The sequence below is a fragment of the Sorex araneus genome, chromosome 1 (assembly GCF_027595985.1).
Source record: "Sorex araneus isolate mSorAra2 chromosome 1, mSorAra2.pri, whole genome shotgun sequence".
NCBI classification, from domain to species: Eukaryota; Metazoa; Chordata; class Mammalia; order Eulipotyphla; family Soricidae; genus Sorex; species Sorex araneus.
Window position 1 is genome coordinate 450379572 of NC_073302.1, and position 12162 is coordinate 450391733.

The following is a 12162-nucleotide window of genomic DNA, read 5'->3' on the forward strand; positions in this document are numbered from 1 at the left end:
AGGTGCGACGGCCGGGCTCCCGGCTCCCGGCGCGGGGGGCGCGCGGGGGATTCCGTGCGCGTGCACGGCGCGCGCGCGCCGCGCACACACCCCTGGCGGGGCTGGAACCCCGGGCGTCCCCGCCCCCACCCCCCCAGCCCGCCGGGGTGTCTCGGGCGAGGCCTGCACCGGCCGCCGGGCCCGGGGTCTGGTGGGGGGACTCCGGGAACGTGCCGGCGAGACAATAGCGGGAGGCCGGGGCGGCCCAGAGATAAGGATGGAGGAGACCCGGCAGGGGGGCAGCGCCGGGACCGGGGCGCCCCCGCCCCCGCACACACTCGCGCGCGCACACGGCCCTCCCTGGGCTTATGGGGTGGGGGGGGCTGGTGTCCCCGCTCGGGGAGCGAGTCTGACACTAGTTGCGGCCTCCTGGCAGCGAGATCAGAGAGGCCCGTGAGCGCCAGGTTGCAGCCGGGGATCCCCGTCCTGACGGCCCTCCTCTCTGCGGCGCGGGGCGCCTGCCTGGCGGCCAATGGGCGGGCGCGGGGCCCCGCGGCGCTGCGGCGGTCCAGCCCCTCGGAAAACCCTGGCCTAGCCTGAGGCCCCTCCCCCGGCCAGCTGGCCGGCTCCAGCTGCAGCTCCCTTATTTAGGCAAAGAGGCCTGGGGATGCTCAAGGGCTGGCCCGTGTCTGCCCGCCGCCTGCCCACCGCCGGCCCGGGTCTGAGTGAGGGTCTCCGGAGGCGAGTGTCCCGGGCCTGAGCAGCCGGCAGGGCCCCAGGAAGGCCGGGGCGGGGACCGAGTGTTGACAGCTGAGGCCGCTGGGGAGGAGCCGAGCAGCCGGCCCGGGTCCCCTCCCCTGCAGATCCCAGCCGGCTAGATGGATGGGGCCGTGTGGGGGGCTCTGAGGGTTTGCAGCTGCCTCTGTCCTTGGAGGCTTGTCACTAGGGAGAGCCATCGCGGATGACAGGGAGAGAACAAAGGGCAGAGCGCGCGGCACAAGGCGGGGAACAAGGCCTGGAGCAGGGCGGGCTGAGCCGGACCCTGGGCCCAGACTCACCTTCCACCAGAACCCAAAGCCCCGGGGGCTACCGTCCAGCTAGGACACCCCCTTCTTCATGCTGGTGGGTGGGCAGTGACTCAGGGAGGCAGTGGGAAGTGGGGGTGGCTCCACCAGCCAATGCTAAAATCGTCGGGAGGCTGCAAACTCAGCTCCTCCGGCCCGCGCCGCCGCCCGCAGCTCCCGCTCTGCACCGAGGTGCCCGGGGCCTGGATGGGCCTCGTGGATACAGACCCGGGCTCCCATCCAGGTTCTGGGTGGCACCTGGCCTTGGGCTGGCCCAGCCTCTTCCCCACCCCAGCACCGCCCCTTGAGGTGAGCCCCTTTGATCGGGCATCTCCCCCTCCGTGGGGTGGGATTGGTTGGGTCAGTGAGGGATGGCTGCCGTGGGGTGGGCCGGGGGCGCAAACAGCCACGGGGCCTGCAGGAGGGCTGTCCACGCCCCGGTGCCCAGCTCCCTGCACAGGACTTTGCCCTCATTTCTTAGGGGAACAAAAGGAGCAAGTCCATGTGCCCAACTGAACCAAGGTCTCAAGTAGGGGGGACTCCCCCAAAGGCGAGGGACCAGAGGTGCCGTTCCCGGAAGCCAGGGGGACAGATGGATGGAGGAGGAAGTGCCCCCATCTGCCATCCGCCCCCGACCCCAGATCTGGGACAGGGAGAACACTGCCCTGCCTTCACTGCCAGGGCAGCCCCCAGCACCCCAGCGGGACGTTCCCAGGAAGAGCACCCCCTCCTGACTCAGCTGGCGGAGGTGGGGAGACAGACAGCAGCACCGGCTCCTCAGGGCTCCCCCAAATGCCAGAGGGAGGCTTGCAGGAAGCACCCGCTCAGCTCCGGCTCAGTCGGGGGAGTCGAGGCAAGACATCCTGGAGCAAAGATGAGGCTGAAGCCCCCAGGGAGCACAAGGGCAGGACACAGCCCAGACGGCCCCCCAGAGCAAGTGGCCCCCTGGGGAACAAGAGCAGTTCCAGGCAGACAGTGGTGGGGGAGGGGAAGGCAGCCTGAGCCCAGCCCAGGGGGTGTGGGGGGCGCCCAGTGGAGGCCCCCACGCCCCCCCGCCGCTGGCTCTGCTTTCCCACGAGAACTGGGGCAAGGGCGCCAGGGAGCTGCAGGCTCTTCCTCCAGAAGTGGGTGCCCTGGCTTCTGGACGCGAGAAGGGAAGGGGGTGCCCTAACGGGAAGCAGCAGCCCCCTCTCTCCCCCGTACTTCCTGGGTGCTTATCCTGGCACCCCGGCCAGCCTGCCGCGCCCTCTCGGTGGGGCCTTTCCCCAGAGAGGGTCGCCCTAAGGGACCAGGTGCTGGCAGCAGGGTTCAGGGGTCCTGCCTTCTCCTTCTAGTTCCGGTACTAGCTACGGCAACACACGTGCCGGCCCAGGGGCCCTGGGAAAGGCCCCGCGGTGACCCCCGGCACAGTCTCTGAGATTCAGGCTGCCGTGGGCAGAGGCCGGCAGCGCTGGGGGTCCTCTGGGCGGTGTCTGAGGTCTCAGGGGTACACCCTAGAAGGTCAGGCGAGGCGGTGAGTGCGGAAGCAGGGAGGAAGTGAGCCAGCCGAGATGAGGTGGAAGGGCTGGTGGGGGCAAAGTCCGCGGGTTCAGGCAGAGAGGCTGGAGCCTGGCGGGCGCGGGGGCTGGGGGCTTTGCGCCCTGTCCTGGCTGGCCGAACTGGATTGCTCCCCAATACAGAAGGCGGGTTTGTCTCTGGCATGGATCTGCTGGAGATCCGGGTGCTCCAAAAAGCATGTGTTTCAGAGAAACTGAGGCAGGCCCTTGTTGACGCAGCACAACCATCCGGACCCCAGGGACGTGCGCCCTCAGCTGCCTGGATCGGGCTCCCTCATCTGCCTTTGGTTGGTTGATCTGGGACCCCACAAGTCAGCTCGGGATTGGGGCAGGGGAGCGCGTTCTCCGCCACACCCCGGCAGGCAGCAGGGCCACCCTTCTTCCAGGCCGTCTGCCTTCCCGGGGGTGGTGGCCGCATTCCCAGGGCCAGCAGGGTCTGGGTGGCCATCAGGCAGATGCTTTGCAAGTCACCAGGAACTACTTCTGCCATTGTCACAGGTGGAGAGGGACGGGAAGACGCCACTGACCCAGAAGAGCTTGTGCCGGGGTCCACTGACCCGGGCCCCTTGGGGAGATGACACCTACTCCCTGGCAGGCCAGGACAGAGAGGACGTGGACTGGGCCAGGGCAGAGGAGCCGGAAGGGGCCCCGGCAAGGTAACTCCGGGAGCACCACAAAATCTCACTGTCCCTGGCTGTAAAATGAGACCAAAAAAGCAGGTCTCGGACCTCCTCTGGCCAGTGAGCCCCCAGTTCTCCCCGCAGTCAGTCCCCGCCCATTAGCACTCAAGCCCCGCCTCCAGCTCAGACTCCCCGGCGTCCTCCCTGGCCCTGGAGCTGACGGCAGCCAGCAACTGCAGTGGACACGGTGCAGACACATGAACAAGCAGTGTAGACCCTGGGGGCTCTAGAGCGATGCCAGAGCAACAGCACAGTGGGGAGGGCAACTGCTGGTGGCCGACCGTGGTTCGATCCCTGGCATCCCATATGGTCCCCTGAGCACAACCAGGAGTGATTCCTGAGTGCAGAGCCAGGAGTAAGCCCTGAGCATCGCTGGGTGTGACCCCGTCCCCCGCAAAGAACCAAGAGCTCAGGGACTTCCTGGGGAGAGGGAAGTAACAGGTGCACGTGGCTGGCAATTATCCACTGCAGCCACACGTGCAAGTGAGCCCAGGGCATGAACATCTTCCCCCTCCGCCCACCCCGCGCGGAGTCCTCCTGTGCATCCGTATCCGAGATGGCAGAGGGAGGGGACTGCGGAGAATGAAGGGCTGAGGACTGACAGCTAAGGACGGGGCCGTCTCCTCAGACCTGGGAGCAGGCGGCTGAAACCAGGCTGCGGAACTGCACCCTCGGGGGGTTAGAGCGATGGTACAGCAGGGAGAGCACGCGCCTGGCACACAGCTGGCCTGGGCTCAATCCCCAGCATCCTGTATGGCCCCCGGAGCCCAGGAGGGATTCCTGAGTGCAGAGTGAGGAGTCAGTCTTGAGCACTGCCAAAAGAAAATAAACAACTGTCGCACTGTCACACTGTCGTCCCGTTGTTCATCGATTTGCTCGAGCGGGCACCAGTAACAACAAGTCTCACAATGGAGACGTTACTGGTGCCCACTCGAGGAAATAAACAACAAATTTTTAAAAACTAGAAGTGCTCCCAGAGGCCCAAGGGGAGGGGCCCTGGCACTCTGGGCTGGGGGCTGATCCGGGACCTTCCCCACTTCAGCACTTCTGAGCACCAGCTCGGGAACGCAGGTTCTTGCTAGGGCTGAAGACCCCCGGCACTGGCTCCACAGGGATTTGGGGTTTAGCGGGGGGCGTCTCCGGGGGACTGGCAGGCGTGAAGGAGAGAGCCGAGCGGGGGTGCCACCCTGCCCGGGAAGCTGGCGGGGCGCTCTCCCGGCCTCGGGTGCGCTGTCCCTGTCCGAGGTGCTGAAATCCTTCCGGCCCGCTGGGCCATGGAGGGCAGTTCCGCAGGCCCAGCCGGGCGCCTTCCCCTGGGCACGGAGGATGGAACGGTCACCCCAAACCATGGAAACGCCAGGAGGGGAGGCAGCTCCAGCACTCAGCACCTGCTGATCCGGGACGGTGGGTCTCGGCCCAGGTGTGCAAACACACCCGCCGGCTGACTCCGCCGAGACTGCTAGAGCTTGAGCACTTTCCCGGGGGGTGGCTGTTGCTGTCTGGAGTGGTACAGCCAGTGGGGAACGTTGGTGCAGTCTGGAGGGGACTGGCTGCACGCAGAAACCCCCGCTTCCTCCGGGGCCCCACGGGTTAAGAGCAGCTGGACAGGCTGGTCACTGGGAGGGGCCGTGAGAGCCTAGCGGCGGTACAGGCGCCTGCGCATGCGCGAGCGCCCGCATCAGCCTTCGCAAGGCACGGTCCAGAGCACCCCCAGAGACGGACCCCCTATTCTTAGAAAACTATTTAGATTCAGGGGCCGGAGCGATAGCACAGCGGGTAGGGCGTTTGCCTTGCACCCGGCCGACCCGGGTTCGATCCCCGGCATCCCATGTGGTCCCCCAAGCACCGCCAGGAGTAATTCCTGAGTGCAAAGCCAGGAGTAACCCCTGGGCATCGCTGGGTGTGACCCAAAAAGCAAAAAAAAAAAAGAAAGAAAACTGTTTAGATTCAGCCTGGTGGTCCTTAATTCAACATTTTCCTCCCTCCTAACCAAATGAGATCAGAGGTTGTATTCTATATACAATTACAGCTATAGGATGTCGGGAACTCAGGGTGTGTGCATGTGTGTGTCTGTGTGTGTGTGTGTGTGTGTGTGCGCGTGTGTGTGTGTGTGTGTGAATGAGAGTCATACAAGAGTCAGGGATTTTAAACCCAGAGGTGGCTGGGAGATAGTGCAATGGGTAGGTCACTTGCCTTGAACGTGGCCAAACCGAATTCAATCTCCAGCCCCTCAGACGGTCCCTTGAGCTCTGCCAGGAGTGATCCTTGAGGACTGAGTCAGGAGTAAGCCGTGAGCACTGCCAGGTATGGCCCTAAAACCAAAATATAAAAACAAAACGCACACAGAGACGGTTACACCAGCTCTCTGGGTTTCTGCCCTGTTGGCACCACTAAGTTCATCAGGCGGAAGTTAGAGTGCATCCCTGCGTGGGCGGTACAGGGGAGGGGTCTGTACGCACAGTGGGTGCACTCAAACCTGAAAGGTGATGCCTTTCCGGCTCTTGGATCCCCCCCCAACGTGACAGAGCTGGGAAGATTGCTCAGGGCTAACCTGGCCTGCCCTCAGCCCGACCCCGGGGACAGGCACCCGTCAGCTGGGACGGGCAGCAGACAGCGTGAGATCCTAGAGAGAAGAGAGGCTACCTGCAGGCCCTGGCCTTCGGTCACTGTCCTGGCAAGGAAAGATGCTGACACACGAGCAGACGAGTACGGGAGCCAAATCCAGCCCATGGCAGCCAAGAAGAGAAGTCACATAGCCCTGAATCCACCTGCCAGGAAGTGGCACAGACCATGATCTCCTGGAGTGAGTCCGGGGGGCGGGGGGCTGGAGAGAGGACAGTGCTCGGGGCACTTGCCTAGTGTATAGCCAACTCAGTTCGATACACCACACCCCATGCGGTCTCCTGAGTCCTGGCATGAGGGGTCTCAGCGCTGAGGCAGGAGTGAGCCCTGAGCATCACCAGCATGACCAAAAAACAAACAAACAAAAAAGCAAAACAATGTGGTGGGGGGGCTGAAGAGATAAGATAACAGGTAAGGTGTTTGCCTGGCACGTGGCCAACCCCAGTTTGATCCCCAGCACCAAATATGGTCCTGAAGCACCGCCAGAAGTGCTCCCTGAGCACAGAGCCAGGAGTAACCTCTGAGCACTGCTGGGTGTGACTCCAAAACAAACATAAACACAAAAGCAGTATAGGGAGAGAGAGTCCCTTTAGGGCTGGAAAGGTCCAGAAGACTTTAAAGGGAGTGGAGTTTGGCAAGGGCTTGGTGGAGCTAAGAATGTGGTCAGGACACCTGGTCGCTGTCCCCTGGAGACCAGAAGTCCAGCACCGAGCCTTCTCTTAGCATAAACCAACCACGCAGCCCAGGGCAGGCGGGGGGGGCGGGGGGGGGGGGGGGAGTGGGGGAGGGGGGGCGGGCATCCTGAAAGAGGTTTTGAGCATCTCCCCTGAAAATGATTTGGATAGCTCCCCCTGGTGGACACACGGGACATAGCAGCATCTCCGAGGCTGTTGCCCGTCTGGGTGGGTCAGTTCCTCCAGCCAAGGGACAGTGGCTCAGGAACACCCCAGGTGACAGGAAGGGAGCCCAGGGGGGCCCAGGAGGGTCCCGGTCAGCCCAGCAGCCAATGTGCCAGAGCGTCTCTTAGCTGGTCTCTGGGTCGGACGCTACTGTCAAGAAGCTGTGACTCTTCTCTTGGGGAGGGCAGGTGGCCCCTAGCGGGCCCGCAGGGTCTGCAAACCCCCGACCCATAGGGGAGCCCCGAGTGTTTCTCCTGCCCTGGTGTGGGGAGAGGGCCTGGCACCTGCGTCCCTGGGGCCCGAGAGCAGCGGAAGTACTTTCTGCTGCCCGGTGGTGGTTGCTATGGAAATCCTGACCTGTGCTCAGTTCCCAGGAGAGTCTCAGTGCACTGAGCAGACCGGAAACCCAGCCGGCCCGAGGGAGGCAGGGGAGAGTCTGCAGGCCGCCCTAACGCGCAGGGCTCCCACGCCCAGGACGGGACCCCACGCATCATGGAGGGGCCGGATCTGACTGAGAACTCCCTGTTCGGGTTGGCTTGGTTTTGGATCACATCCGGTGGTGCTCAGGGATGACTCCTGGCTCTGTGCTCAGGGCTGGTGACTCCTGGTGGCGCTCAGGAGACCATGTGTGGTGCTGGAGATCGAAGCAGGTCGGCCACGTTGCGAGCAGACACCTACTGGCTGTACTATAGCTCCGGCCCTCCTTACTTCCTTGTTTTGTTGGTTTTGCTTTTTTTGGGGGGCGGCGGCCACGCCAACAGTGCTCAGAACTCCTGGTTCTGTGCTCAGGGATATCTCCTGGCGGGCTTAGGAAACCATGAGGAGGTTGTGGGCCGGGCCCCAGAAAGGCAAGTACCTCACGCGCTGGACTCTCTCCAGCTCTAAACCCCTTGCTTGGCTCCGTGGGATGAAGGAACGTTTCACTCCCTGCAGGCGTAGAAACATCCCCAAGTGCCCTGTCGTGCTTGGACCAAATGAGCTGGGGGGGGGGAGCAGGTGACGAGGCAGGTCAAGGAGAGACCCCGGGCACACCATCCCTCTTCGTTCATGCACATACACACAGCACACACCTTCAGACACACACACACAGGCACACATGCACACACATGCACGCACACACACATGCACACACACACACACATATGCGCACGCACACATACCTGCACACACACACACACGCACTCCCGCTCACTCCCACATATGCACACACCCTCAGACGTGCGTCTGTATCTTTCACACAGCATCTGCTCAGGGCTGGGGTTCCAGAGAAGGAGGTTGCAGGGTGTGTCAGGCCTGGGGACACTCGTGCTTCCCACAGGCAGCTGGCACAGATCCCGACCAAGGAAGGGCATTGCCCAGTGCCCCAGGTGAGGGCCTGGTTTCCACCCAGGAACCCCCAACAACACCCAGGAGAGGGCCTCGTGCTCTCTTTCGTACCAAGGCAGGGGCAATAGAATGGCAGGCAGGGCGCTTGCCTTGCATGAGCTGCCCTGGGTTCCATCCCCGACGAGGGTATAATCCCTTGAGTCCTGCCCGAGCATTCCTGAGCACTGCTTAATATGGCTCCAAAACCAAACTCCCCTATTAGCCTGGGGGTCAGGAGCCTGATCCAAAACGGGGGGATTGGGGCTGGAGCGATAGCACAGCGGGTAGGGCGTTTGCCTTGCACACGGCCAACCTGGGTTCGATCCCCGGCATCCCATATGGTCACCCCAAGCACCGCCAGTAATAATTCCTGAGTGCAGAGCCAGGAGTAACCCCTGAGAATCGCTGGATGTTACCCAAAAAGCAAAAAAAAAAACCAGGGGGATTTGCTAGAGGGAGCCCCTGAACTCCCCGCAGGCCTCCCTCCATGGGGCTCTGTCCTACTGGTGCTCCGGGCAATGTCCCTGGGACTCCTTTGCGCCCTTTGTGCTCTGGGAAAACACAAGTTGGAGCTTCAGGCTTCTGCAGATGAGCCCCTCAGGTGGCCCCCCCACACCCTGCCCTCTGTCCCCTGATTTCCACCTGTGCGCCCCAGCCTGGGGTCCGGCTTCCCTTCGGCTCTCTGCTGCCCCCGCGTGGCTTCCTCCGGAAGTGCGGGTCCCGGGCAGTGGCCCAGCCCGGAGCGGAGGGGAGCCGGTTAGACCCCCCCCGCTCTGCCCTCATCCCCCAGGCCCCGAGGGGCCCCTCTCCCACGCCCACTCTTCCCCCGGGCCACCTGGACACTGAGAGAGGCTCTGCTCACACTTCGCAGCAGCCTGAGTTCCGTTCCTGGGAGGACCCCGGCATCCCTGGCTGAGGTGGCTGCCCCCACCCGCCGCCCAGGGGCCCGCTGGCCCCCCCACTTCCCCTGCGCTCCCCACCCAGGCCTTGCCAGCGGGCAGGAAGGAAGCTGCTCATAGCGGCGAGGGTGGGGCACTTCCAGCTCACACTCAACAACCCCGGTTGGACAAGAAGGAGTCAGGGGCTTCCGCTGCCCTCGGCCGCACCCCCCACCCGCGGACCCCTGGCCCCACACTCCCGGGGCCGGGCCTGGCCTCCCCAGTGCCAGCAGCCCCCCGAGCCTCTTGCCTGAGAGGGCACAAGCAAGATCTGCACCTTCCTTCTGAGGGAGCAGGAGGAGTTGGGGGCTGTGCCCTCCGTGGCAGGGTCCTAGCAAGCCCCTCCCGGCCAAGCTGGGGGTCTGCGCTTGGGCAGGCCTCTTCGGGGGCAGGAAGCCCAGCGCCAGGCGCTCGGACCCCAAATCTCTAAGGCCACCTCCAGTCTGAAATCTCACGGTTGAGAATGTAAATTCTAGGGTCATACAGCGGGTGGGGCGCTGGCCTTGCACGCAGCCAATGGGGTTTGATCCCCAGCATCCCATCGGGCCTCCCCAGAGCACTGCCAGGGGTGATCCCTGAGTGCAGAGCCAGGAGTCAGCCCTGAGCGCTCCAGGTGTGGCCCAAAACCAATGAAAACAAAATATAACTAAATTCTAGGGACCGGGAGATGGTGCGAGGGTTAGGGTGGGCCCTACAGCACTGGGGCTGAGGCCTGGGACCCCCAAACAGGGTACGAGACCTGAGCAGTGCCACATCCTCTGACCCAGGTGCTAAATTTCTGCCTCTTTTGGCTCAGTATCACCAAGAATGGTCCCCAGACCCCCAGCACTGCTTAGAAGACCCCCAAAATAAATCGATTAAAACTCTACTAGTAGAACTGCAAGCTTGCGGGTCCTGAGCACTTAGGGGGTTCTTGGTATTAGCTGCCCGTTGCGGGGCCACCCCTCTGGTGCCAGGGCTCCAACCCAGGGCCTCGAGCACGCAAGGCTTGTTGTCTGCCCTGGAGCCACTTCCTGGTCTTTGGCTCTTAGTGAGTTGTTTACGCCCAGAAATAGGTCTTGAAACGACCCTTCTAGAGTGGTCGGCCTGGAGCCGCCCGAGCGGGTGGCCCTAGGGAAGGAGGGCCCCCCCCAAAACACAGTGAGAGTATGGGGAGCTGTCGGGAGCGTCAGAGGAGCAGAGACGCAGAGTCCCGGCCGTGGGGAGGGCCCGAGGCAGTGCCAGCCGCGCCCTGAGGTGAGCCCTGAGGGCAGCCCGGCTAGGGGCAGCCGCTTCCACTACCCTCCTCCTCTGCCTGCACCCCCATTCCGTGACGCGGCCACTCAGCGTCCCACAGCCCCGCGGCCCCGCCCTGTGTCACCCCCATCAGCTCCCCAGGCCCGCGGCCCCGCCCTGTCCCCTCCCTTTGCCCACCCCTCGTTTCTCCACACCCCTGGGCGGCTGCGGGTGCTTCTCAGATGAGCAAGTGGGTGGGGGGGGCCTGAGGAGCGGGACAGGGTCTTCCAGCCCACAGGGAGAGGCAGCCTGGGGGGGACACGGAGGGCCACAGTGCAGGTGGGGGTGGGGCCCTCCCGGAAGCATCCAGGAAGGAGCCAGAGCACGGAGAGAGGGAGTGAGGGCCGGGAGGGACTGGACTGGGGAGGAGGAGGAGGAGGAGGAGGAGGAGGCAGCTGCCCCCTTGCACGGAGGCTCCGGGGGGCTCCCAGCCAGAGCTTCCGGGGATGACCCCGGGCGGTCCCCCGCGTGCTCTGCTGCCTCAGCACCTGCCAATGGGCCATCTGGGCGGTGCCCACAGAGGGACCCCCACCCCCAGCTGCAGGGCCAGGCTGGAGGAAGGGGAGGAGTCGAGTCAGGGGCCAAGGCCAAGGTGAGGGCCCACAGAGCAGGGGCGAGTGGGGAAGGCGGGGCTGCTTGGGAGGGAGCCGCGCAGGGGAGGGTGTGAGCCACGTCAGGAGAAGGCAGCCGGGCCAGGGGCCCAGTGGCCTTGGCGAGGGTGTGGGGGAGCCAAGCGTGAGGTAAACCCTGCTTTTGAGCTGGGGTGGGGGTGGGGGGAGATCTCGGGGCAGTGGTCAGGAAGAGGTCAGCGGACATGGCCCTCAGGGGCCACTGGCGCGCCATCGCCAGGTGCTGGACAGGGCCTCCCAGCACTCACGGTCCTCACAGGGGCAGAGTCTGAGCCGACCCGCCAGGTCCCCCCTTCCCCGAGGGGCCAGTGTGGGGGGCAGGGCCTGGAGCCTCGACCCCAGGTCAGGCCTGGCCCAGGCCCCTGCCTCCTCCCTCGGACTGGCACACCCCTCCTTCATGTCGACCCCGGAGGTCACAGCACAGCTCATTCTTCCAGCTGCGCCTGCCCCCCAAGGCTACCCAGTCGCCCAGGCTCACCCCAGGCCCTGCCACCCCTGCTGGGGGGGGAGTCCAGCCAACACAAATTGATGTGTCCAGCCGCCGGCCCGTCCGCCACTCCCCGTCTGCTGCTCGGTCTCTCAGCTTCCTCTTCCCTTCTCACGGACCCTCCCCGTCCCTGCTCTCTGGGACCCAGAGGCTTGAACCCCCGTGGACTGACCCTCTGAGCCCTTCTCCAGCCCCTCGAGGGCTTAGAACTACAAGTCCCAGCAGGCGTCGCGGCCTGAGGGGCCCGAAGAGCACTGATTTGCCCCAGTTGCATTCTGGGACTTGTAGTTTCCCCAACCCACACTCTGGGCGGCCCCAGCATCTCCCCAGTGGGCAGTGCTGACCGGTCACCCCCAGGGAAGCGTGCGTCACTGGATGACAGGGTGGGGGTGGAGGCCCTGATGGCAGCTTCCTTCCCCTTTGTGTCCCCCACTTGAGTCATGGGGGCGGGGGTTCCAGGAAATCGGGGCTGGGAGGAGAGGGGGTACCCAGCGCCAGGCCCTGGGACCAAGGGTCGCCGCCTCCTGCTGGGCCTGTGACCCCCAGAGCCCCAGAGGACTCAGAGGAAGGGGTCCAGGTGCTGGGAGGCTGGGCATGACCCCCAGGGTGTCTGGGACCCTGGAGCGCCAGGCCAGGCCAGGCCTCGCTCGCCCGAGGACCCCCGCTGG